The following is a 25,731-nucleotide window of genomic DNA, read 5'->3' as shown; positions in this document are numbered from 1 at the left end:
TGTTGGATAGACCCTTTAAGTATGATATAGTGTCCTTCCTCATCTCTTATTATAGTCTTTGGTTTAAAATCTAATTTGTCTGATATGAGGATTGCCACCCCAGCTTTCTTCTGATGTCGGTTAGCATGGTCAATAGTTTCCCACCCCCTCACTTTCAGTCTGGAGGTGTCTTTGTGTCTAAAGTGAGTCTCTTGCAGATAGTATATCAATGGGTCTTGTTTTTTTATCCAATCGAACACCCTGTGTCTTTTGATTGGGGCATTTAGCCCATTTACATTCAGGGTAACTATGGAAAGATATGAATTTAGTGCCATTGTATTGCCTATAAGGTGACTGGTACTGTATATTGTCTGTGTTCCTTTCTATGTTACTTTTAGGCTCTCTCTCTGCTTAGAGGACCCCTTTCAATATATCTTGTAGGGCTGGTTTTGTGTTTGCAAATTCTTTTAGTTTTTGTTTGTCCTGGAAGCTTTTTATCTCTCCTTCTATTTTCAGTGACAGCTTAGCTGGATATAGTATTCTTGGCTCCATATTTTTCTTATTTAGTGCTCTGAAGATATCATGCCAGTCCTTTCTGGCCTGCCAGGTCTCTGTGGATAGGTCTGTTGCCAATCTAATGTTTCTACCATTGTAGGTTACAGATCTCTTGTCCCAAGCTGCTTTCAGGATTTTCTCTTTGTCTCGGAGACTCGTAAGTTTTACTATTAGATGTCGGGGTGTTGACCTATGTTTATTGATTTTGAGGGGGGTTCTCTGTGCCTCTTGGATTTTGATGCCTGTTTCCTTCCCCAAATTAGGGAAGTTCTCTGCTATAATTTGCTCCAATATACCTTCTGCCCCTCTCTCTCTTTCTTCTTCTTCTGGGATCCCAATTATTCTAATATTGTTTTGTCTTATGGTATCACTTATCTCTTGAATTCTGCCCTCGTGATCCAGTAGTTGTTTATCTTTTTCTTAGCTTCTTTATTCTCCATCATTTGGTCTTCTATATCGCTGATTCTCCCTTCTGCCTCATTTATCCTAGCAGTTAGTGCCCCCATTTTTTATTGCACCTCATTAATAGCCTTTTTGATTTTAACTCGGTTAGATTTTAGCTCTTTTATTTCTCCAGAAAGGGTTTCTCTAATAGCTTCCATGCTTTTTTCAAGCCCAGCAGTATCTTTATAATCGTCATTCTGAACTCTAGTTCTGACATCTTACTAATGTACATATTGATTAGGTCCCTGGCAGTTGGTACTGCCTCTTGTTCTTTTTTTTTTTTAGTTTTTCCATCTTGTCATTTTGTCCATAGGAGATTAGATGAATGAGAGAACAAAATGCTAACAGGGTAACAACAACCCCAGAAAAATATATACTAAACAAATCAGAAGAGACCTGAAACCAGGGGAAAAGAAAGGGAAAGAAAGAAAAAAGAAAAAGAGGAAGAAAGAAAAAAGAAAAAGAAGAAGATAAATCTACACAATGTTTCCAACCTTTGTTTCCTGCAGTTTGTATTATGAAAAGAAAAGGAGTTCTCTTCAGATGGACACATTGTGGGGGTTTCTATAATTTCCTGACACATAATGTTTAAGGTTTCAGACAAAAGATTTCTAAAATAATTTCTAAGCCTGGGATAGAAGACAGCAATTCTTTCAGCATATTAAAATATAAAATATTCACTAGCTGATTGATCCTTGCCATACAAAGATTTAATACTCCCAAGGCCAGATCTCAGAGTGGCATTGTCCCCTTCTCTTCTCCATCCTTAGGATATAAATGTTTCCCTCTCTCTCCTTACCCTGTTGCTATACAGCTGCAGTATATGGCAAAAGAGAGAGCTAAGGCAGCAAAGCACTTCCTGGAGTCCTTACATCAGTGGGGGTGCAGTCAGGGGAGGGGAAACTCAGAGCTGGGAAGGGCAATGAGAAGAGACTGAAAGATAACTCTGCAGAGAGCTCAGGTGTGAGGAACATTCCTAGGGTCCTGGACCACCTGGGGGTATTTGTTAACCATGCAGGCCTTCTAAAGCTGAGTCTCTGAGGAGGAGGTTTAGAAATCTACATTTTATGCAGGTGTTAAGAAATATCTCTCTTGGTTTAAGATAAGACAGAACTCAGTATGAGCTGTTTTAGATAAATCAGTGCTGACTGCCCTTCTGAAGACTGACTCCTTGAAGTTGAAGTCACATAAAATAATTTCCCTGGTTCCATTTGTGTGCATAAGTAGCTACAAAGGCCTGTGTGTGTGTGTGTGTGTGTGTGTGTGTGTGTGTGTGTGTGTGTTTATACAAAATAACCCTCTCTTCTGTGATATGTGGGGTAGTAGGAAGATAACTTCTAGTTAGGTAACAAGATGAATTTTGATGCCCTAAAAACCAAAAGAGACATTACATATTTCCAATATTATTTGTTAGTTTTATTCTTTCAAATGCTATATTGTAATCTTACTTCCCTCACTTAAATGTTCCTGGGAGTGCTGGGGAATGGAGGCAGATATTTCTAATTTTCCTCCATAAATTATTTGCATTTTATGTTCCCCAATTTTAATGCTAATGATGACTTTTATTTTTGCAACTAAAATAACTTACTTCAAAATATTTTTTAAAAAATTGTAAAGATTTTATTTATTTTAAAAAGAGAGAGATAGTGACAGCAGGAGGAGGAGCAGAGGGAGAGGAAGATAATCTCCAGCAGATTCTGTGCTGAGCACAGAGCCTGATGTGGGGCTCAATCCCAGGACCCTGAGATACTTACGTGAGCTGAAACCAAGTTGGGCACTCAACTGACAGAGCCACCCAGGCACCCCAAAATATTTTTTAAATTTTACTTCAACTTGCTTTTAGCATGACTGATATCATTTTTCTGCAATAGCCAAAAATCTCTCCACAGAACCTTCAAAAACATTCTCAGAAGCATACATTAATTTTTAAATAACATTTTCCCTTTAATAAAATTGTAGTTACTTATTGTAGATTGTTTAAAAAGTCTGAAAAATGTAAAGAATTAAAATCATCTGTAAATTAAACCACTGATAGACTTTTTTTTTTTTAAACATGGAATTTCACTTTATTTATTTATTTGACAGAGAGAGAGGAAACACAAGCAGGGGGAGTGGGAGAAGGAGAAGCAGGCTTCCCGCGGAGCAGGGAGCCCGATGTGGGGCTCGATCCCAGGACCCTGGGATCATGACCTGAGCTGAAGGCAGATGCTTAACCACTGAGCCACAGAGGCACCCCACTGATAGACTTTTAATATGCACTTTTACTTGTGTATGCATATACATTACCCACACATATGCCTGTATTTACCAAATATATATAGTGGGGTTATAAAATACCTTAAAAAATACTGATCCTTTTTAATTATCAGGTCATGGACATTTTTACGTGTCATTTAATATTATCCTAAAACATTATTTTTAACAACTCATAACATGCCATCATATTTTTAAACCACATCCCTAAAGTTTAGGTTAGTGTTGTCAGTATTGTAACATTTTAAGAATGCATTAGGTGTTCAGCTCAAAAGGCCTCTGTGAGACCCTAGCCGTTATCGTGACTCATTATATCAGTTGGTTTCAAGTGTTTCCCAGTAACAGTGATCTGTGGAAGATAAAGGCCACAAAGGAATTTTACCTCTAAAGCAGAGTTTCTCAGTCTGGGCACTATTCATGTTTTTGGCTTTTTGGCTGAATAAGCGTTTATTGTGGGGGGACTGTCTTGTGTGTTGTAGGATGTTTAGCAACATCCCTGGCCTCTGCTTACTAGCTGTCAGTCGCACTGCCCACTCCCTACCCAGATGGGGAGAAAAAACCACACTGGGTTGAGAAACACTGTTCAGAACAGTTGGTCCTTAGTTGTCTGTACTCAAACCCACGCAAGCTGTATGAGTGAGTTTATCTCTCGGGGGGCCCTGCAGAGGTGAAAAAAAAGTTGGAGAACACCTGTTAATGAAGTTAAAGTCGTGTTTATGAGATCTGTTTGAGCAGTTCATTAATCTCCACGTCCATAACTACAATCGAGCTCATTCCACTTCACTGTGAACAATTACCACAGGTCATTTACCAAAGGGGGCTGAGTAGGGAAGGGGAGATTCATGTCAGTCATCTTATCTGAAAATGTAACTCAAAACATGTGTTCCCCTTGTGGTGTGCAGCACTGTCTTCTACTACAAATATCGAATCAATGATCTATTATACCTTAGATACCTTTTCTCTTAATCTAGATTTTTATGTTTTTTTTTCTTCTGATAAAAATGTTGTGTGCTTTATAGTTTAATGTGACTAAGATGGAAGGTAGAAATGCGCGGTTGCTGTGTCTAGTCATGCATGTTATGTACTGCACAAATCCTGGCCCTGCCATTCAAAACCCCGTTGATGTAACATGTCTGCTGGAGTTGGGCAACACTTGACTGCAGGCCTGGGACATTTGTCTAAATTGTACTCTCTCCTCTTTTGATACCGCTGAATCTAAGTGTCCTAAAATTCAAAAAATTTTACTTGGTGACAATGCAAGAACATCTGTTTATGAATACTGACTGAAATGCTCTTTCACATTTTAATGTGTGATTTTTTTCGACATGTCTCATAGGATTGTGCTTAGTTATAAAAACTGTTCCCTGGATATATTTCTTGGTATTTTATAGAAGATTTCATTTCAATAAGTACCTGTCAAGATGTGTAAAGCTCTATTGGAAACACATATTTGAAATAAGACAATGTAGTTATGGAATCATCTACCTGAAAACCCAGTTCAGGGATGCTGGCAGAAGTTAAACAAATATAATAATGCAGTGTTCAATTAAATAACTTACTAATAAAAGGGCAAACCATTATGGGAGGGAAGAATTCTGACAGATATGCTTAAGAAATTATTCTAAGGGTTGGTATTTGAATAGGAATTGCAGTGTGACTAGATTAATTTTTTTTTGACATTTTTGACATTTTAGAATGTTTCTATAAGAATCAAGGGATGGTAAATAAAAGATGAGGAAGTTCTATGGTTGTGAAAATTTGGTATTTATTCCCAACCTCTACTCCCTATTCTTTTGGCAACGGTGCCAATTTTTGATTTACATTCTTCCTCTCTCCACCAACCAGAAAGATTCTCAACTTGCGAGGCACTTTCCCTAAAGTGGGTGGGATGAAGTAAAGTGATTTGTAAAATTTTCGTAATAATCAAAAGAGAGTGTGTGTTATAGATTGAAAATTTGTGAATATTGTGTAAAATTCATATGTTGAAATCCTAGTCTCCTATTAGAAGATGGGCCTTTAAGAAGTGATTAGGTGATAAGGTTGGAACCTTCATGAGTAGGATTCGTGCCCTTATGAAAGAGGCATCAGAGAACTCCCTTGCCCCTTTGGCCATGTGAGGGCGTGGCAGAGAGACAACCATCGATGAGCCAGGAAGCAAACTTCACCAGAACTCAACCATGCTCAAACTTCCAGGCTCCAAAACTGTGACAAATAGATTGCTGTTGTTTATAAGCCATTCAGTCTTTTTTTAGTAGCCCAAAGCCCAGTACTTTGTTTTAGTAGTCCAAACTAAGATATCCCAAAAGAAGGTATGGTTCAATAATTTTAAATGCTGCTTAAGAGATCAACAAAAGGAACAGGGAAATAGAGATACTTCCCATAGTGATTGATCAAAGGGCCCAAAACTTTCATTCAGAAGACTTCAAGGTTAAAAAAAAAAAAACAGATTTACTCAAAGGATATTCAATTCCCCACTTCATTTTCTCATATAAATTGCTTCATCCATTTTATTGTCTCATGTAAACAAAAACGTAATTACCTTTATAACTGGGAATATTTTTGTATTCTTTATAAGACTAAACAGAGTGGTGAAATAACTGGAAGCTTGCTGAGTATGAAATCAGAAAATACAAAAATAAAAACAAATTTTGAAAAAAAAAAAACAAAACTTAAGCAATCCCATCATTCCTATTCTCTTCCCAAAATAGGTCAGAATATTTATGCCAGACCTTTAACATTCCCTGTGGAAAAACATTCAGATCCATCATCTATCTAAGACCAGAAGCTAGACTTGATGGCAAAGCAGGCACCTTGAGAACTGGGCCCAACATGTCCCCCAAATCACATCTTGAGTTGGGGACACTATGATCTCATACTTTTGCCAACAGAAAAAAAAAATCTAGAAGTTTTAATTTGCAGTTATATTAGGAGACATTAGGAACAGGAGTAGGGTTGAGAATGGGAATTAAATTATCTTCAATGCCTCCCTAATTGCCTCCCATTTAAACATACTGTATTAATCAAGGTTCTCTGGAGAAACAGAACCAGTAGGATGTGTATATAATATAGAGAGATTTATTTTAAGGAATTGGCTCACATGATTTGGGAGGTTGGAAACCAAAACCTTCAGGGCAGGCTGTCAGGCTGGAGACCTAGAGTAAAATCGATGTCAGAAGGCAGCCTAAAAGCAGAATTCCCTTTTCCTGCTAAGGCTTTCAATTGACTGGCTAAGGCCAGCCCACGTGATGGAGGGTAATCTGCTTTACTCAAAGTCTACTGATTGAAAGGTTAATCACGTTTTAGGAATACCTTCACAGCAACTTTTAGACTGGTGTATGATTAAGTATGTGGTACTATGGACTAGCCACGTGGATACCTAAGCTTAACGATCACACATACCAATATTCACTTTTTGTGATCCTAATGACTTGACTAACTTTTTTTTTTTAAGATTTTATTTATTTACTTGAGAGAGAGTGCGAGAGCACAAAGGGAGAGGAAGAAGCAGTCTCTCTGCTGAGAAGGGAACCTGTCTCGGGGCTCCATCCCAGGACCCTGAGATCATGACCTGAGCCAAAGGCAGCCACTTAACCAACTGAGCCACCCAGTCCCCCTTTGATTTGACTAACTTTAAAGGAAAAAATAATTAATTTTTTGGACACTCATTTAAATTACTTAATGAACAATTGTATTTTTTTAAATTTAACTGAAAATTTAGAAATGATTAAAGTTTCATTTCAACACTTAAATATTTCAAAGTGCTACATGCTTCACAAGGTAGTAATTATGGCTTCTATGTTTGGTTCAGTCAAGTTTCTAGCTATTAACAGGTCCCTGCACTGAGGAAATTTAAATTGTTAAAATATCAGATGACTATTCTTCAAAAAAATTTTATTTAAAAGCTCATTTGCTGATCTTGAGCTGCTAGTCACTAAACCTTGGAAATTTAAAATCCTGCTAGTATGTAGTTATGTTCAGCACTTGCAACCTTGGCTTTACATTGTATTCACCTAGAGTGTTACAGATACTAAGGCCTGGGTTCCTCCCCAAAGGTTCTTATTGAATTGGTCTGGGATGCAGACCAGGGATCAAGATTTTTCAGAGTTCTCTAGATGAAGCTAATGTGCAACCAGAATTGAGAACCACTGCCTACATGATAGTGAATCAATCCAACCTGAGTGTGTTTAGCCAATTATTAGTACAAGTTTATAGCTCTATCTACATTCAGCAAAGAGAGAAATATTTATCCACTTTACATTTAGTATGCAGATAACACAGATGAAAGACTTTCTTTTAGCTAATTCACTCCAATTACTCAAATTATATTTCAAAGGTACTAGATACTTCTATTCATCATAAATAAAATTAGTCTGTGGTTTTCTTTTTTGCTTTATTTCTCAGAGCCTGGTATTAGAATATGATAGGATAATTTCCTTTTTAAAAAAAATTATTGCTTTTTTGTAGATGGAAAATGAAACTGTAAACACACAAGAAAAAAAATATCTGGAGGGGCAGAAAATTTAAGGACAGTTTGTATAAGTTGAAGGATATAAACATTTAAATTTTCTGCCATGAAGTAATAATAAATTTGAAGAAAATTTCCAAATTTGCTGAGGAGGAAGAAATTATTCTTTCTATGGGGTGGAGCAGGCTGGGAGAAGCTGCTTGAAAGAGAGACTTCCCAGATCAGGAAACAACTGGAGCAAACACCTGGGGAGAGGAGAGTGTTCCTAGAACAACAAAGGCCAGGAGGAGGGAGGAGCATGCTGTGCTGTTCAAGGAATAACGGAGCAGTAGGGAGCTGGGGGAAGATGAGCAAGGGTGAGCGAGTGAGTGACCCCGGTGAGTGAGGGGGAAACCGAAGAGGGTGGGTGGAGCTTGGATTGTCCAAGTCCTAACCTGCCCCGTTGATGCCTCTCCTCCAAGGTCGACCCACATCAAGACCCACTCGTGGGACAGTGCCAAGGTGCCGCTGATGGAGAACAAGTGTGACAAAGAGTGGGTGGTGTCCGTAGCCATGCAACAGGCAGCCGGCTGACCACCTCAGTGAGTACCTAGCCGGGCTGGGGGCTTTAAGACTCACAAGGTAAAAGTGGGACACTGGGACCCTGAAAGAGGAGGGGACACATCCAAAGTCTCACAGAAAAGCCATGATGGGGCCTGGATTTGAATTCAAACACTTTCTGCAAACTGGCCTGGATCCAAGAGCCTTTTGAAGTGAATCTTAATGGATGCATAGGAGTTTACTATGCAGGAAGTTACTGATTCATTCTGATACCCTCATTACCCAGCTTTGTGTTGGGTGTTACTGGGCTCCTATGAGGTCTCCAGCTTTGTGGAACAGCAGGAGGAACCTGGGCTGGAGGACTCCATGAGGGAAGCCAGACTCTGCCTAGCATAGATAAGGCTTCCTGGAGACCAGGTGAAGGGCTTTGGATCTAGCGCTTGAGAAAAGGGTGGTCTTTCAAGCAAGGGAAACAGTTTGGGCGAAGGGCAGAGGTGGAAGAGATCCTGTGTGGTTTGGCAAATAATTTTTAGTTAGTTAGTTAGTTAGTTAGTTAGTTAGTTAGTTAGTTATTTTGAGGAGGTTGACATGTTTATTGCTTTGGAGGTGGGGGCAGGTGCTCAGGAGCTCTTGGTGGGGCGGGCCTGCTTCCTCTTCTGGCTTCCAGCTGCGCAGGATGGCGCTGGCTCTGTGAATGGCAGCCATGCGCAGATCTGGGTGATACTTGTTCTTGCGGATCATGTCCGGGATGCTGTTGAGGGTGGCCAGGCATTCTTGTTGATGGTGGTCTGCACGTAGGAGGTGGCAGATTTCCGTTGGCCGGATCTCTGCTTCAAGACCACCACCACGCCTTTACCACCCGCCGCCGGCTCTACTCCCACAGTCTCGCGGTGAATCAGCCCATTGTAGCGGAATGAGTTGCGAGCCTTCAGGTTGTTGGGCTCAGTGCTGTAGGTCAGCTTGTTCCTCTTGATCAGGAAGCTGGAGCAGTTCCACACGACCATCCGCTGCAGATGGGCAGACATGGCGACAGCCCCTCTCGCTACGGCAGCCGGAGTTGGAAAGAGCTGGAAAATAATTTGGGGGTATGGCTGCAACATGAGGGTCATTTGGAGAAAAGGAGGCTTATTTTGCAGGAATGAATAGGGTTGGGAGGTGCCAGGACTCTTCGGAGGGTAATAAGGAGCCACAGAAGGTGTGTGAGCAGGAGAGGGCATGGGTGGATCTGAGTTGTGACACCAGAGCCATGAATGGGGCTGGGCTGGATGGTAGGAGCAGGGGAGAATTTCCTTTTATGTCTATGCTTTGGGGCAACTTAAAGACCATCAGGATTTTATGTGCTTTGAAGGTTTTATGTAGTGTATGACTTTGTAGATGGGTACATATTTTTTTACATTGTCAAATTGTTAATCTTTAATAACTTAATTTCTTAATGACATTTAACGTTTTTAGGTTTTTATTTCTTCCAAAATAATGTCTTCCATCTCAATTTTCAAATGTATTGACATAGGTCTTCTGATTATTAAACTAGTGTCTCTCAGCTTGAAACCCACCATTCTATCCCCTGCTCCGTGATGTTGGGGCCCTTTCCACAACCTGTAGGGCTGTGCCAATAAGGATGATTTCCTGGAGGGACTCTGGTAAACTGCAGGAGACCAAGGAAATTTGTCCTTTCATTCCTTCCTGTTCCTGGCTACATCACTACAATATTAGATTTTTACCATAGCAGCAACAGTTGGTTCAAGTAGCGGTAGCTGGTTCAGTTTGCAATTTTCCCAAATCTCCAAGAATTAGGCCCATTGGGCCACCTCAGAGATATCAGCACCAGTCAACTGTTGACCCATCTCAGAGTTCTGGGTCTTATCCTTGGTGGGCCCCTTCTCCAAGCCTCTACATTTTACTCATCTCAGTTCTTCCCTGTGTCTCTCCAGCTCCAGGACCATAATTGTTTCTCACGTTTGATACCTCTCTATACCTCAGTGACCTTTTGTTGATTTTCGGTACTCCAGAACTGGTCTACAATTCTTTATATTACATTTTCAAGGTTAAAAAAACAAAACACACACACAAAAAACTGTGCTTTCTGTCTCCTGACTAGAAACCTTATTCTCTCATAATTTTTTTTCCATTTCTTCAATATCTGTGAATATATTACCATTGTCTTCTTAGAGGCATTTTTTTTTCACTTTTACTATTTAAATTTAATATTTTTTTAAAAAAAATTACATATATCTAACTTTACATGAATGAAGGGAGTAATATAATACATGTGAATTTCTGGAGTACCATCTATTTATTTTAGTTTTGCTTGACCTTATTCCTACCCCTCCTACTCCCTTTCACCCAGAGCCCCTTTTCCCAACCCTCCCTCCCCACGCACACACACCCCACATGGACAAATAACACAAATTAACAATCTAACATATAGGTGTAATTTTCTCCATGTCCATATAATTATACACAAATATTCAGCTGTGTATATACACACAAAAAAGTTATAATCACATACCTTCACAACATACATTACTCTAATTAGGGATATTTTTGATCATTTTCTAAAATGTGGTCATAAGAAGTTACTTTTCTTAACTTAAAACTACCATGTAACGTTATTTCAAGTTAACTTGCATAACTTTAACTCATTTTATAAAATTGCTGTGTAAAATTAAGAGAGTTATAGTTTAATTTATTACCCATTCTTTTTTCAGTGGACATTGACTTTGTTTCTAGTTTTTTCCCTCTGTGTACAAGGTGTCAATAAACATTTATACTATCCATAAATAAGTTATCATGTTCTATAGGAAAGATTCTCACGAGTGGAATTGCTGAGTTAAGGTGATTTTAATAGTTGTTAAAAGAATTCTTTTGCCCAAAAAAGCAGTAATAGTGTATACTTCCATAAGTAATATGTGAGAGTAACTTCTGCATCTCCCCCATCCTTAAATTGCACATGTAGTAACATTTTCTTGCAGCATTTCTGTAGCTTTAGATTTACATTGAATTTTGTATCTAAGATATAGGTTTAATTTTATCATATCTCATATAGTCAGTATAGTAACACTACTTAAATTTAATTATCATTTTTCCATTAACTAAAACACCACCTTTGTCATGTGTTAAATTCAAATATATACTAGTATCAATTTTGGTTTAATCATTTGGTTTTTTTACACTAGTGCCAGAATACTGTTTTCACTTGAACAAACTTTAGACAGGGCTCCTCTGAGCTCTCTTCTGGACTAGGCCTCAACCTTGGCCCCCATTCTTGTTGGGCCTACATAGCCCAATTTTAGCAAGAATCCTGCTTAGTCAGTTTAGAGAGACCCTCCCCCTCCATCCCCTGCCCCGCTATTGATATCTGCTTAAATTCTTCATCCCCACACTTGATATCTGATCAACCTGTCCAGCCTTCAGTAAAGATCTGGTCTTTAAGTTGGTTTACTAATAGTCACCTTACCCTTGATGTCTTTCCTCTTAGTAGTTTTTCATTGACCACAACCCCCTCGCCCTGATCCTGGACTATAAATCCCCACTTTTTGTTGTATTCAGATGCCGGGAATGGCCAGCAATCCCTGTACTGACACATGAAAGATTACTCCAAACTTTGCTGTGAAAGAGAGGAGAAGTCAAGGGGGTCAATGCTCAGAGGCAAAGACCCTGTGCCCTTCTTTGCTCCCGCTTTTATTGGTCCTTCAGGGTAATCATACATTTTTACCACTGTTTCTTAAGCACATGATGTATGACAAGGGGTTTTACTGAACTAGGAGGATCTATTTATGGGAAAGATACGATATGCTAATCTGCGTACAAGTTCTGCTAAACATAATCTAAGGGACAATGCACACATCTCTTAGATCACAGGGCGGTTGTTTGGGCTAAGAAAGCTTTGGGGAAGGCAACTCCCAGTGTGATTCCTAAGGCAGAGTGGTCACGCAGCATCTTATATATGTTATATCTGGACATTTTATATATATATACATAGTGAACTTTATTTGGAATTGGATTAAGTGTGAAATTAATTAATTATGGGAGAATTAGTATTTTATGATATTAAATGTGTAAAAACGTGGATGGTATTTGACTTGGATAGCCTTTTTTATGTCTTCCCATTTTCTCAAATCTCACTTTATGCTCTCTAATTAAATTTTATGATTTTTATGTGTCCTGCCCTTACTTTTAAATTCATTCATAAGTATTTTATAAGTTTTTGCTAATGTGAATGAAAACTTTTTGCTCTGTTTATCATATTATAGACAAAATCTATATTTTGTATATTTATTTTATGTGCAGTTACCACACCAAATTATTTTAATTTACCTTATTTTAAAGACTTATTTATTATAGAGAGAAATAAAGAGAGAGAGCACACAAGTGGGGGGAGGGGCAGAGGGAGAGAATCTTGAAGCAGACTCCTACTGAGCACAGAGCTCAAATCTCAGGACCTGTGAGATCATGACCTGAGCCAAAACTAAGAGTTGGACTCAGTGACTGAGCCACCCCAGTGCCCCTAATTTATCTTTATTTTTTGACTAGAGGCTCGTATGTTTTCTTGTTATGAAATGTATCATCAGCAAAAAAAAAACAGTTTCAGCCCTTCTTTGCCAAAGTCTGTACAAATCATTTTTCTTTTCCCAATGCATTTGCTAGGATCTTCAAAATAAATATGAATGATAAAGTCTACATCAAGAGTTTCTTTGTAGTTTTTATTGTTATTTAAATGGCTTAATGTTTTGCCAATTAGAATACTATTTGCTATAGATTGTGCAGGATAGCTTCTATTCAAATTATTTGTTTCATATTATTCTCACTTTATTTAGGAATAGCTGTTAATTTTATCAAATACTTTTTTAGCTGACTAATATAGCCATAAGATGTATATATATCATATGTAAAATACATATATACAGAAGGTATATAAGGTAACATATAAAACATGTTGACATTATAAATGGATTAGGGAGAGTTCCAGATTTTTCTGGGGTTTTAAATGACTTAATACTGCAATTCCCTATTCCTTAAAAGTTAGTGGAACCACCTGGTCCTCTTTCCACTTCCAGTGGTAGATTAAGCAATCTTCTAATCTTGTCAGTATTAATTGGTTCATTCAAGATTTTCAATTCTTTCTTTGTTAGCTTGTATCTTACTAGCAATCAATTAATTTCATGATTTTCAAAATTTCCCCATAGATTTATATGTTGTACTGTCTTAAAATCCTTTTAATAACTTCAAATTCTTTGGCTATGTACCTTTCCTCATTCTTGCTTTTCTTCCAGATTTCTAAGAGGTTCATCTATTTTGTTGGCTTCCTCAAAGAACAAGGATGGACTTAATCTTTGTTCTTGATTTTCTTTGTTTTTTATTTCATTAATTTCTGCTTTTAACTTTATTAACTTCTTCTTTCTGGTTTTCTTTGGAGTAGCGTGTGTGTATGTTTCTAATGTGAGTTTCTTTCCTGGGCTTTGATATAAGTATTTTTTTCTTTCTTGTTTACTAGATCATTTATGATTTTGAAATTTCCTTTTTTATCTACAGACTACTTAGGAAAGTGATAATTAATTTTCAGGTAGTTACTATTTCAATAACATTTTATTTATTTCTAAATTTATATTAATAAGATCAGAGAAATTGTCTAATAAAACTCTTCATAAAATACATTCTTATAGCCATATATGATCAATTTTTGGTCAACCAGTAGAAAAATGGAAAAAAGCCATAATGTCTAGAGATTTAGAGATCCTATAAAATTATTAAGCCAAGTTTTTAAAATAATTAAATTTTCTTGCTTATATTTGTGTACTAGTCATGTCTAAGTATCAGAAACTGTAACAAAATTCTATCAATATAATTGTTTTATAAGTTTATCCTTTTATTCCTAAATGTATTGATTTTTATCTTTACCTGCTGTTTTTTCTGTATTCTATGTTTATTATTATGTTTTTCATAAACCGCATCCTTCATTATGATATTATGTCCATCTCTATCCCTATTTATTGCCTTTATAGACAAGTTATACCCTTTCTCATATTAATACAGTCATTACTGATTTACTTTTGCTTGTGTGTCTATCATCTCTTTGATCATTCTCTTATCACTTAATTTTTTTTCTTAGAAATATCATATGTGAGTTTTGTTTTTTGAGTCAATCTGTCTTTTAATTGGTAAATTCAATTCATTTATATATAGCATAATGAGTAATACATATGCATTCTAGTCCATCCATCATACTTTATTTCCTATTGTTCTTTATTATGTTCTTGTTTTCCTTCTTAATTTTGTTGATTTATCTAATTGCTACTTATTTCCTTTGTCCTTTTTAAATGCTATTTAATTAGGTTATTATACATTTATTGGTTCTCTCCCTTTCTTTTTCCTAGCATCATAGGCAGAAGCATATTTTTTGTATTATTATCTGAAAGAAAAAAATGCCAATTTCCCACACTAACAAACTCTTTTTCCATAACTTCCTACTTGCTACACCTCAATAAGAAGAAACTCTTAGAATACTTTTTTTACTTTACCTTTTTTTATCACTATTCTTTCTGGAATAATATTACAGTATTCTTTGCAGCATGTCCCCTCCATTTCAAGGATGCTTATTTGGACTTATGCATTCTCAATACATAACATTCAGTTGTAACTATATACATGTGTATACCATTCATCATCTAACATGTGTTTCCCTTGCTCATTCCTTCACCCATGATGATAACTGTTTTGACTCATTTGTTGTTTAATTAGAGTTAATCCCTCTGTACTTTGCTTCACATGATCTCATGATTTATATGTATGTATGACCCATACACTAAATATTTTTATATTCTCCAATATCTTTCTTTTGTCTGGCAGATAAATGTAACCTTGGCTTTGGTTGAGCTCTAATTCTTTTCTCAGTTGTCTTAACAGCCAGGGCTGCAGATGAGGAAGTGTTCTGATTTATTTTTATTCTTCTTTACTATGAAACTTTTAACACCACTTAACCCTAAGTGGGTAACATTTATCATGGAAAATGTAGATATTTGTCCTTCCTCCACTGAATGAAATTTTCTTCTATTAATTTTTAAATTATTGTCCCTCCTACAACTGTTTCCCTTTCTATTCATGGAGCCCTATTTACATTTTATGTTTATTATTTACTATTGTTTTATTTTATACTCTTTAGTTTATTTTACTGTTTATTATTTTATTCAGATTTTTTTTAAGTAATCTTTATGCCCAATGTGGGGCTTGAACTCATGACCCTGAGATCAAGAGTCACATGCTCTAATGACTGAGCCAGTCAGGCTCCCCTATTCTATTCGGGTTTTTTGCTCATTAGTTTTCTCTGTGCTTTGGACTACTACTGGCACTATTTTGGATCTCAACTTTAATCATCTACAGGTTAATTTGCTTCAAAAATACTGCTTTAAAAAAAGTTCTTGAGAGCCCTTTTTTCTGCTGTACCTGAATTTTATTAAAGCTGTTTTTGTTTTGTGGCTGGGGAGAGAGGGTTGGGGGGAAGATGTTGCTCAAATTGTTTTCTGTTACCTCCAGCAGTGCAGTTTCTCTGAATGCCTATTTTGTAATCTCGTGTATAGGAGGCCTCACTCCACTGTTGTGCTTATCCCCAGTGTCTTTTGAGTAGACTGACATGCTTTGGGATCTGTTTTAGTCTTAGCTCAAGACTTAGGCTGGCTCTGTCTTTCAGAAGTCTCCCATGGCCCAATCAATACTCAGGCAGTCATCTCCACATACTCTGAAGGAGCAGATGGATTAATTTTCAGAGTAGAAAGAACATGGAAATTGCTCACATGAGGATGCCATCTTTACTTTTTTAATCTCTTTTAAGATTTGTATTATTTTATTAGGTTAACTAACAATTTATTTATTGTTTTGTTTTTTCAAATAACTTGAATGTGTTTATTATTTGTATTCTTTCTGATTTCTCCTTTTATCTTCACTAGTTCTCTCTTTCTGCTGTCCTTTTGTTGTTGTCTTTTTATTCTTCAGCTGAATTTATTTTCAATTGAGGCATTTGTTTTCATTCTTTCTTGTTTCTAATGCAATTATTATGCTATGATTTGGGGGGATACACACTTCAGTCTTTCTAATTAAGTTACTTTAGTTGATCTCATAAGTCATAATATATCATTTTTTTCTCAATTATTAAATTTTAGATATTTTTACCATTTTGATAGAATGTTTTCATTATTTTCTGGGCTTTTGTAGGTCTACCATTAATTTTAATGTTATCAGATTGAGACCAGAAAACTATACTATACTACTTATTAATTTTCTCATTCTACTGATGCTTGAATTATGGCCCAAAATTTGATCAAATTTTGTTATGTTCCATGGACATTAGAGGAATCCTGCATCAGGCAGAAATGGATTGTCACTAATACCCTGCCATGTTCAGTCATTGCCTAGGAGCAGTCTGGGGACTGCTTGGCCTCAGATTCATAGGGGTGGTAGCTCAAGCTACAGTCAATTATGCTCCCATGGCAGCTTCTTATTGTAGGAGACCTGAATAGTGAATCTTCATGACCATAATACACAGCCAAAGCTTAACTGAAATATAAATTTAAGACCATGCCATTAGACATTCTAAAATGAGAAATGTCTCTGAATAAGGGTAAAAATATCAGCAATAAATGAGTTATTTTTTCTTTCCATATAAAGTTTTTGTCACCACTCCTTTATAGTTATAGATGATTTTTGTATTAAATTGGACATGAACTTGGGAAATTACTCTTCTGCTGAACCTTATAAAATCTTTGTAGAAGCCTCTCTTAGGTTTCAGGCATGTTCAGATTAGAACATTACTTGACCTTCAAGTGTATAGCATATGGCCAATAACATCATTGGAATTCTGACAGGGACAGTTACAGAAGGGTTTGCCAAGGATTGCTAAAGAAGATTCACAGGACCCAAAATGGCAATGCTTGCAAATCTACAAGAAAACAATACAATATAACAACAGCTTAGAGAATGGATATGCATCACAAGCCAAAGGATGTCTTTGAGCAAAGTGTCCAAAGCAGGCTAGCTGGGGGCTTCAGTCCTTCCTCTCTAAAGGCCAAACCAGATACCTCATCACTCTCAAATCAGGAATCACTAATATATGCATGGAACATCTCCAAACCAGAGAATCCAAAAGGGTGTTTCAGCTTGGGTTTCATATATGATGCTGGTTATGTAGGTATATTCTTATATAACCAGCCACAACAGCAGAGCCTACAGGAGCTCACCAGATGCATATCATCAGTTTCAATGTTATCAGTAAATCATGCTGACAAACTGATAGAATTCCTTTCAAACCCATGGTTACAAAGCAGTACAAATCCAAATGTTTCATGCCTCAATCTGGGGTCAGGGCTGCAGAGGTGTGATTCTTATTTCAGTAGAAAAACTCAGGATAATTCCAAGCTGTTGGAATTAACCCTCCCAGCGTAGTCCACCCTACTGGCCTGTGATCAAGGCCTTTTTATGACAAAACAACCACTCTTAGTTTGATAGTAATACATACCTTATAACATCACATATCAAACATCTTATGGACAATCGTAATGTACATACAGATTCCAAGCATTTGTAATAATCGGTGGAGGGTTGGTATGGATATAAACAGGCAGCTGAACCATCCAATGATGCCAGCACAGACGTTGTCAATATTTACTAACTTTATGGAGTCTTTTTGCCTTCCTGATCTACAGCTATCTGTACTTCATAGTATATATATCTACTGGAGATTAAAAAATATAATCATCAATCTATTACTGATCAAGCCTTAATCTTCTTCAAGCCAATTCACTTCCATAGGAAAATTGTTCTGTAGAGTCTTTAATTCAATCTCCCAATATATTTGATCATCAATAATATTATCAGAAGTTTGTTACCTTCTATATTAATTTATCTATGATTCCTGTACTATACTATAGAGCAGTATCATGTAGTACTGTAAATACTTGGCTGCCATAAAAACCAGACATATTCCTGTTGGAATAAGATGTCCTCAAGGCCGCATATTCAATGCTAGGAGTTCTTTTACATCAATATGCCTTTCCTCACCAAACCCACCTGGCTGGTTACTTTTAGCACAGCTCCTAATTCTCTTGAAGCTCTCTTATTTTGAGTAGAACAGTATTGTCTGATCCACCAGATATGCTGTTGCCAATGAATATTAACTGCTTAGTACAAATGGAAAGTAAATTCCTTCAGAGCAAATCTGCTGTCAACAAATTCTCTTAGTTTTCCTTCATCTGAGAATGCCTTTATTTTACCTTCATTTCAGAAGTTTATTTCAGTAAATTCTGAGGTGACAGTTTTTTGGTTCTGGTTTTGGAGATTTTAAAGCGTTTGAACTATATCATTCAACTTTTTTTTTTTTTTTTTGGCCTTCATGGTTTCCGATGAGAAATATGCTGTCAATCAAGTCTTTGTTTCCCTATAGGTAAAGCATATTTTTCCCTGGCTGCTTTCAAGTTGTTTTGTCATTTCAGATGTTTGTTTCTTGGAATAGACTTCATTGTATTTAGCCTGTTTGGGATTCACTGAGTTTTACCACATTTGGGAAGTTTTCAGCTATTATTTCTTCAAATATTTCTCATCACCATACTCTTTCTGCTTTCCCTCTGAGATACTGAGGACATGAACACTTGACCTTTGGTCATTGTTCCACAGCTCCCTGAGCCTCTGTTCAGTTTTTTCCAGTATTTTTCTCTCCATTATACTGACAATTTCTATTGCTCTATCTTCAAGCTGACTGACTCTCTCCACTCTCATCTCTGCTATTGAGCCTATCCAGTAAATTTTTTGTTTCAATTATTGTGGTTTTTTTTCTAAAATCCTAAAATTTCCATCTAGTCTCCTTTAACTCTTACATTTCTTCACTGAGACTATTTTCCTATTAGTTTCAAGAGCTCTCGTGATTTAGCATTTTTAAATAGCTGCTATAAAGTCTTTGTCACATAATTCCACATCTGTGTCATCTTGGCATTGGAGTCTCTTTCCCACGCAAGTTGAAATTTCCCTGGCTCTTTGTATGTTACATAACTTTGGATTACATCCTGGACATTTTGAACATTACGTTATGAGAATCCAGGTCTTATTTAAATCCTATGGAGAATGTTGAAATTTTGTTTTAGCAGACAACTGGCCCAGTTAAGTTCCACTCTACGTTCTGTGGTCTGTAAGTCCAGTGTCAGTTCAATTTTCAAAACTTTCATTGTGCTATTAGTATTTCTCCCCCGTGTGCACTACCCAATGGTCAGCATGGGGTGGGGGGAGCCCAGTCCATGGTCTGTTTGTTTAGTTCTTAAAATCTTTGGTATGCTCAGGATCAGATCTGTGCATGCATATCTCAGGAGTGAGCTCAGGAGTGTATATACAACTTTTGGGGATCACTTTCTCAAATTCCTTCCTCTCCATGATCTCCTGAGTACTTTTCAGTTCCCCAGGCTCCCCTTTATGTTCTTCCATACAGAAAGTTACATTGTTCATTTTTTTTTACCTGGCTCAGATGCACACTGCAACAACTATACCTGTGTCCCCAGGGCCAGTTGTTTAAGATTTGTCAAAAAAACCACAAGTTACACAACAGGAAAAGAATGTTGGTACTGAGTTGTAACACTAAAGCTATTAAAGTACACCACAATAGGTTTCATTCTCCAGTTAAGGAGGATGAAAGGGAAAAAAAAGGTAAACTAGCTGCCAAATTTTGATCTTCCCCAATCTGTCAGCTGTAATTTACTTTTCTTTTTTTTTTTAAGATTTTATTTATTTATTTGAGAGAGAATGAGTGGAGTGAGAGGGAGAAGCAGGGAGCCCAACATGGGGCTTGATCATAGGACCCTAAAATCAGGATCTGAGATGAAGGCAGATGCTTAACAGACTGAGCCACCCAGGCGCCCATTCTATAATTTCTTTTTCTTTTTTTTTTTAAGATTTTATTTATTTATTTGAGAGAGAGAGAGAATGAGAGATAGAGAGCACGAGAGGGAAGAGGGTCAGAGGGAGAAAGAGCCTCCCTGCTGAGCAGGGAGCCCGATGTGGGACTTGATCCCGGGACTCCAGGATCATGACCTGAGCTGAAGGCAGTCGCTTAACCGACTGAGCCACCCAGGTGCCCTATAATTTATTTTTCAAAGTACAGGTGGTCCTCGACTTATAAAGGTTCAACTGAATGATTTTTTTAGCTTTATAGTGGTGCAAAAGTGATAAACATTCAATAGTAACCATACTTCAAGTTCTGAATTTTGATCTTTTTCTAGGCTAGTGATATGTGCACAATACTCCCATGATGTTAGGCAGTAGGGGCAAGCCACAGCTCCCCAGTCAGCCATGCAATCATGAGAGGAAACAATTGATACACTTACAACTATTCCGTACCCAGACAAGCATTCTGTTTTCCACTTTCAGTATAGTATTCAATAAACTTCATGAGATATTCAACACTCTGTTATAAAATAGACTTTGCGTTAGCTGATTTTACCCAACTGTAGGCTAATGTGAGTGTTCTGGGCACATTTAAGTTATGATGTTTGATAGGGTGGGGGTAAAAATGCATTTTCAACTTACCATATTTTCAACTTAGGATAAGTTTATCAGGATATCACCCCATTGTACGTCAAGGAAGATCTGTATATAAGTCACTTTTATGCATTCTGCCCAGATTTGAAAGCAGTGTTCAGTGGGAGGGGGACGTGTGCTTACTCTGTCTCACCGGGAATTGGAAATTTCCAAATCTTTTCCTAAAGAGATAAAACATTACAGATACTTTTGGAATCCATTTCATATCATTCTCCTTGTTCCCACAGAGGTAACCACTATCTGAAATTAGTTTATATCTTCTGACCACATTTTTATATTTTAATTGCATATGTATTTCATAAAAAACATATTTGCATTGTTTTATAACTTTATATAACTCTGATATACTGTATAGATCTTTACAATTTGATTTTTTCTGTAAATTTTATGCTTTTGAGATGTTTATGCTGACATATATATCTGTTTATTACTTTAAGTACCACTTTGTACAGATATATCATATTTTATCTATTCACAAATTGATGGACATTTAGTTGGTTTCCAATATTTTCCCATTAAAGATTATCCCAAGAGGTTTTGAGTGCCATCACTCTCTCCCCACCCTAAAAAGTCTTAGGCATTATAGCAAGTGTTTAACCTGCATGGTTTCAATTAATTCTTATAACATTCCAACAAGTTATAATTTCTGCTAAAAAACAATGTGTGTTCTTGAAAAGCTTTATGTTCTGCAAAATTATACACAAAAACAGTATAGCTTATGGGACTATATGGTTAAGGGCTAACCAAAGAAGGCCTGCCACTGTCTAAGCATCATGCTAAAGAAAAATAATCCTATTTAAAATGCTATCACAGTTAAAAATTTATATAAAATCTCATAACTAAGGGACTGCAATAGCAAATGTATATAGGAGTTTTTAAAAAAGTAAAACATACTTTGATGGGAGATGGCATAAGGAATGATTAAGACTCCTGTGTTATAAAGATGAGGGGAAAATGCACCAAGACAAAGCATATCACCAAGAGGAAGAATCTGGGGCAAACAGGTATTGTATACAATACAGCCTTTCATACTACAGTATTACTCATTCCTTTAATAAATGAAACAGAATTCTGCATTAACATAATTTGCATTCTGCTGCTATTATTTGATGACCAAAAATCGATATGATGGAAAAAACTGCATTTGAACCAATGGAATTTCTTTTTATAATGCATCATTCTTTATTTAAAAATCACATATGAGCTAATTTGCACTTAAAGTATACATTTTATCAGGTTAGACTAGACTACAAATTTACCTGATTTACAGTTCTTAAATACTAAATTATATGGCCTCCAATAATTTTTTTTTAATTTTCAGTAATTTTTTCAAGTAAAATTGTGAATGAATATAATATTCAAATTGCTATTGGCACAGAGAACAATAATGTTTTGCCTGATGGTTGCCAGAAGGGAGGGCAGGTAAGGACTTGGGCAAAATGGGTGAAAGGAAGAGGGAGATCCAGGCTTCCAGTTATGGAATGAGTAAGTCACAGGAATAAAAGACACAGTGTAAGGAATACAGTCAGCAATATTTTAATAGCAATGTAACAGGACAGATGGTAGCTGTACTGGTGGTGAACATAGCATAATGTATAAACTTGTCAAATCACTGTTTAACACAAAACTAATGTAACATTGTGTATCAACTATATTCAAATTAAAAACATTTCAAAAATAAAAAAATCAAATATTTGAAATAAAAACACTTTAAAAAGAAAAAAATTAAAAACAAATTGCTATTGGCTTATGATAGTCAACAGATGTATCACTTCCAAATTAAACCATGATGACTATTCTTAGAATGATAATAGAGCAGAAGATGTGAACTTCAGGAATTTTTAGCAAGTCCTTTGATAAACTTAGCAGCTGAACATAAAAATAATAAACAACATCTTTTTTTTTTTACAAACATTTTCTTTAATGAAGATAGATGTTTTTTCAAATGTGTGACAGGAATTTTAAGGAGAGCGTCATATACTACAATCAATGAAATTGCACTGTGTAGAAAGCATCTTTCAACTAACACCTTCTTTGATGAAGATAAAAGCATTTTCAAATGCATGTGTGGAAGCAAAAGGAAAGTGCCATCTATGTAAGTCAAGGAGACAAAGTTTTCTAGAATCTGCTTCTTGATTAACATCTTCTTTCATGAAGATAGATGTGTTTTCATATGTCTGGCTGTCATTGTAAGGAAAGTGTCATATACTAACTAACCTCAATGACACAACACTGTGTAGGAAGCATCTTTCAACTAACCTCTTCTTTGATGAAGATAGAAGTGTTTTTATTTTTTATAAGTTTATTTTACTTAAATTCAGTTAATTAACATATAGTGTATTAATAGTTTCAGAGGTAGAGTTCAGTGATTCATCAGTTGCATATAACACCCAGTGCTCATTACATCAAGTGCCCTCCTTAATGCCCATCACCCAGTTACCTCATCCCCCCACCCACCTCCCTTCCAGCAACTCTGTTTGTGAAGTGTCTCTTATGATTTGTCTCCCTCTCTGATTTCATCTTATTTTATTTTTCCCTCCCTTCACCTATGATCCTGTTTTGTTTCTTAAATTCCACATATGAGTGAAATCATGATATTTGTCTTTCTCCAATTGACTTATTTCACTTAGCATAATAGCCTCTAGTTCCATCCATGTTGTTACAAATGGTAAGACTTCATTTTTTTTGATGGCTGAGTAATATTCCATTGTATATATATACCACATCTTCTTTATCAGTTCATCTGTTGATAGACATCTGGGCTCTTTCCATAGTTTGGCTATTGTGGACATTGCTGCTAATAAGCATTGTTGGTTCAGGTGCCCCTTCGGATCACTGTGTTTGTATCCTTTGGGTAAATACCTAGTAGTGCAATTAATAAGCAGCATCTTACTGGCACATGGCTATCAATATAAATGTGTTTTGTGTCAAAATTATGAATGCCTAAAGAAATTTCAAAAGGGTAAATCAAAGTAATAGATCTTCTACAAGGCTAACATCAGCATTTAATACAGGGATCAGCAAATATGTTTTTGTAAAGAGCCAGAGAGTAAATGTTTTGGCTTTGTGGGCAATATGGTCTTTGTTGGAACTACTCAAATCTACCATTGTAGCATGAAAGCAGCCATAGACAATATTTAAATAAATGAGCATGGCTGTATTCCAATAAAGCTTTATTAACAAAAACAGGCAGCAGGCCAGATTTAGCCCATGGGCTATAGTTTGCTGACCCCCAATTTAACAAATAAGTCATAAATTGGTTTATTTAACCCCCCTATGCTCAGAAAGAGCACTATAATGATAAAACCCTTCTTAGCCTGTGCCAGTAGGTTTATTATCGTTATGATAACAGTGTGACTGGAAACTATGCTGCATTAAATGCAAGCTATTTTAAATGATGCGTACTGTATAATAATTGATAAATTATCAATAATATCTCCATCGAGCTTAGTAAAAGAAGTGGTCATCCTAATTCCATGCAATCATTAATGCCTTATCCAATAAATTAACCCATAGTTCTAATACAAAGCAAGTATTTAAGTTATTGTAGTTATAAAGTGATTTTTAAGAAGCATATCAAATATTTCTCTCTCGCTTTCTCTCTTTGGATATATACACATATGCATCCATAATTACGTATGGATAAAGGATATTCAAAACAATCCAGTCACATTTACTTCTATTAATTGCTCTAAGTTAACTAATTAGTTCAGCTAAAACTGAAATTTGAATGATCATAGATGTTAATAACCTGAAGAGGAAACAATTCTATTTAGAACAGATTCCAACAACATTTTTTCTACTCATGAGATTCTAGAGAAATTAAAGTGATGACAGAAAAGAGAAATCAACCAATCCTACAACCATTAAAAATCATGTTTTGGTAAAACCTTTACCTATTTGGGAAAAGGGTTGTGATATGAAAATACGTAAGTAATCTGTAACTGTAACATTTTTTAATGATCTTACTGAATTAGGAATAATTTAAAAATTGAGGAGATAATGGCTTCTCACTATTCACACCCAAAAAAATCTCAAGAACTAAGGGGACCTGAAAAAAAAAAAAAAAAACAAAACTAAGAGGACCTAACCAATGCCTCAGTGGAAATGGCTTGGCTTGCCAGCCTACTCCCTCTTTATTGTTTACTACCTTCTAGTCCACTGATCTGACCTACATGGGTCTGGAAGAAATATACAGTGACTAAAGAGTTAGAATAAAAGGTTTCTATTCTCCTAGGAAAAGACTGGCTGTCCTTTGGCCAAAGAAACAAGGAACCATTGATGCAAGTGATCAATGCATATGTGCATATGCCTTAATGCTTCGTTCAGAGAGATTGTGTCCTACAACTACAGCTCCCTCCGAATTAGCAAGCAATAAAATAAAACAACTTTGTGTTTAACATCCTCAGTGGTGGCTTCTTCTTTCAATAGATAGTTTCTATTAAATTAGAAGAAAGGGGTAGGGGAGAAAAAGACAGAAAAAAAATAAAATAAAAGTAGTGAGAAGTCTTAAGGAAACTACCTTACAGGTAAAAAGGCCTTTCTGGAACCAAAATCATATTTTTAATTTTAAAAGAAAATAAATTAAGTAGGAAAAAGAATGAATACAGGTAAACTAAAGTACTGATGTGAACAGATGTAATATAGAGAAACTAAATGGACAAAGAAACTGATAAGAGTCTTGAAGCCCAGATACTCTAGATCTTATGATTATCCTTTTCTGGGAAGAGTAAAATAAATGGAAGAAGAAAAACAATAATTAAAAGAATGAAAGAAGCCTCTGGTTAGACATAGGAGAATGAACGCAGGTCTACTGCCTCCAAAATCCCCATTACAGAGACAGTAAAGGATTTTTTTTTGTTTACATCAACCTATAAAGACTAGGAGAACAAAAGAAACAACAGCAGATAAAAATTCAAGATTTTGAA

The 25,731-nt window shown here is 36.2% G+C and overlaps 1 long non-coding RNA gene and 1 pseudogene across 1 annotated transcript in view; one reads left to right on the top strand and one right to left on the bottom strand.

Annotated features, from left to right (window-relative positions):
• Window positions 1-633: 633 nt before the first annotated feature.
• LOC113919792 overlaps window positions 634-25,731 on the top strand; it is a 35,416-nt gene continuing 10,318 nt past the window's right edge. The window contains exons 1-2 of the long non-coding RNA XR_003519124.1: window positions 634-691; window positions 8,158-8,277. This is a non-coding gene — a long non-coding RNA (uncharacterized LOC113919792). The remainder of the gene's footprint in view (window positions 692-8,157; window positions 8,278-25,731) is intronic.
• Window positions 8,857-25,731, bottom strand: part of LOC113919791 — a 124,862-nt pseudogene continuing 107,987 nt past the window's right edge.

The sequence above is a fragment of the Zalophus californianus genome, chromosome 3, assembly GCF_009762305.2.
Source record: "Zalophus californianus isolate mZalCal1 chromosome 3, mZalCal1.pri.v2, whole genome shotgun sequence".
In the NCBI taxonomy this organism is placed as follows: Eukaryota; Metazoa; Chordata; class Mammalia; order Carnivora; family Otariidae; genus Zalophus; species Zalophus californianus.
This window is presented reverse-complemented; position numbering and strand designations above follow the sequence as displayed.